This window comes from Choloepus didactylus, chromosome 10 (genome assembly GCF_015220235.1).
Source record: "Choloepus didactylus isolate mChoDid1 chromosome 10, mChoDid1.pri, whole genome shotgun sequence".
NCBI classification, from domain to species: Eukaryota; Metazoa; Chordata; class Mammalia; order Pilosa; family Megalonychidae; genus Choloepus; species Choloepus didactylus.
The window spans coordinates 3,629,049-3,632,049 of NC_051316.1; the positions used below are offsets into that span (position 1 = coordinate 3,629,049).

The following is a 3,001-nucleotide window of genomic DNA, read 5'->3' on the forward strand; positions in this document are numbered from 1 at the left end:
GTGTGTAGAGAGTAATGCTGCCCACTGTGTTAGATGGCAACTATGAGCCATTTACAAAGGGTTTACATACAGAAACAGTAAATATGTCTACGTGCATGAAAGAGTGCTAGTCTTTCCTATTGGGAGAAGGAGAGAACAATGCTGTAGAAGACACTGAAATAAATCCTGATGATAGCCACATATGTGCACTGATAAGGAAAAGTATTTAGCTTCTTCAAATTATTCAAGGGAAAAATGTATCAGCCAATATAAGGTTTTGTTGAAATTAGTTATCTATAGATATAGGTATATATATGGAAACTAAGGTTATATGAAATAGGAAACATATACATCAACAGCAGTATTAGAGTACAGAGTCTGGGACTGGGATTAATGATTTTCAAAATATGGGATTTGGAGGAGTAGACATTTTGTCTTCAAAACATGAGGTTTTTCTAAGGACTCAAGTCAACATTATAACTGCCACTGAGGAGGGAAAAGGTAGATCTTTTCTTTCTTTAATTTTTCATCTGTATCAAAAGTCTACTATCCCCAAGATAGGAACCACTGCAGTAAGAAGGTAGTGAAAATGTTCTCAAAAAGGAAGATTGTTGCTTAATTATGCCTACTACTACACCTAATGCTTGGTAGCTCCAAGATATTTCAATAATGGTTCATCTTAAACCCAACACTCTCCATCTTCATTAAATAGCAGTGTCTCTTATTGAATTTTCTTCTTCCTTTCTTGCACTTCTGCTCTCTGTTTTCTTCAAGTCTGTGCTTTCCTTCTGATGCTGCATCAGTGTCTCAGATTTTTAAGTTGAAAGCAACATCCTTCCAAAGGCAATGGGATTCATACACATTCTGATCTTCCTACTTCCTCACTTTCTTCTTGATTATAGGCAACTTCTTGGTGTCTATAAAGACTGTATTTTCCTCTTTGCACATTTTGCATACATTACACCATTCCATTCCCCTTCCACTGAGAAAAAGGATTGGCCATTTGGAGAAAAAATCACTGTGGTAATTCTGTGCTTCTTTCCTCCATAGAAATGTTCAGTGTAGAGGATGATATTTGCACTCTAGCTCATTTTGAAACAATTAATATTGCATTCTCCTAGCTCCACTCAGGGCACTAAGATTGATCTTCCATAACCAAGTGAGAAATGTGAGAACATAACATTCATCATAGTCTAGAGATGAGACACAACCCTGCCCTCTGTTGTGCTTGCCAATTGAAACCCCAAGGACTTTTTATTTGGTACATAAGTGATCATTGGATTGTATCTTGTTAAAACACTTAGCATAAAAGGCTGAAATAGGTGGATTATGGGAAACCTGGGGATAGTAGACTTTTGTTACTGATGACAAATTAAAGAAAGAAAAGCTCTCCCTTTTCCCTTCTTGGTGGAAGTTATGATGTTGACTTGAGTCCTTAGAAAAACCTCATGATTTGAAGACAAAATGTCTACTCCTCCAAATCCCATACTTTGAAAATCAGCCATGAATGTTACACAGTTTTTGGAAACCCAAGGAATTGTTCCTTCCAAAATTAGCTCTGTGAACTCTTCAGTGTCACTTGTTAATGCCCAAGGACACAAAGATTTTATCCACATTAGGGCTGTATGGCTTCTTGGCAAATGATCCTTACCTTTCTGCATGAAAGGCTGAGAGGTACCATTTCACAACACGAACCATTTTATTTCTGGGATCCTTCTGGTCAATAATGCTGACAGAAAGGTCCAGTTGTTCAAAAAATCTGCATATATCTCTAAAAGAGATCTTCTTTCAAGACATGTTTGGTGAAATATCTTAGCAAGATCCATTGATCCATCCCAATGCTAACTTGTGACAAGAGATGCATGATAATGCACTTATGCTTTTTGACTGACCCTGTGTCCCCTTTTGTCATCTGTGTTATCAGGTGAATTGAAGAGGTCAGCATCACTTGTTCCACTGGACATGGAGGAATTCAATGGTTCTGTGATATCTAGATGTTTTAATGCTGCTATGTGTCAAAATGAAAGCAGATCCAGAGGAATCTATTAAGTGATTTGGGGATGAGCCATTTTGATGAAATTCAACATCATCATAGTAATCTTTCTCACTGCTACTATAAGAGAACTCAGACTGTATTTAGAGACAAGTTGAAATGGCTTGGAGACATTAGACTGTTACTAAGCTGTGAGTGCCCATTGTCTGATGAGATGCCAGTGTAGCTAAGACAGGTCCAGCTGGTAGGGAAGATGGATGCTATTTTGACTTATACAACCAACCAAGTTCTTGAGATAAGGCAGTCTGAGAAGGCATTGTGCTGATCACAGGTTCCAGGGGCTATGTTGATATATTGCATCTACAGGATTAATAGTACTTATAATTCAATCTGTATGCTTCTCCAACTTGCTGTGGTCTTTATCAATCTGCAACAACTGAATGCATTGTTTAATTGATCATACTGTGCAATTTATTGCCTCTTTGAGAGTTTCCATTTCCTTCTCTTCTTATCAACTGTGCAGTTTTGCAGTTTGTCATCATAAAACTTTAAGTGTTCTATCAAGATTTGTAGGCAAGCCTCATCCTCTGTAAGCTCCTTATCAAAACCTTGGACACAAGGAAAAAATCCTGAAGCTGAACCTCTGCAAGTGGCCAATAAGAGAGTTATTCACCAAGGATCCCACACCCCTTTCCTCCAAGGGAGAGATCCAGGGCTTCTCCCAAGCACCCCTTCTCCCTTCCCTCAGTGTATCCCTGGACTGAGGTGCAGTGAGGGCAGCCTGAGGTTCAGCCCATCCCCCAGGATAATGCAGATTTAATGAGATGTATTCACATACCATATCAGGCTACAATGAAATCCTAGACAAGGGAGAAAAACTGACATTCAGAATAGACCCATCAAGAAAATCTGAAGAGCAGATATCAGCAAAAAGTCACAAAGCATACTGAAATTCAAGAAGAAATTTAACAGAGGACCAAATCAAAAAGTTGGAGGAGACACAGAATCTGGAACAACTAATCAAATAAA

General features: G+C 38.4%; 1 pseudogene; it reads right to left on the minus strand.

The window, feature by feature from the left end:
- Positions 1–616: 616 nt before the first annotated feature.
- LOC119505252 lies at positions 617–2,635 on the minus strand (annotated as a pseudogene).
- Between the last annotated feature and the right edge of the window lie 366 nt (positions 2,636–3,001).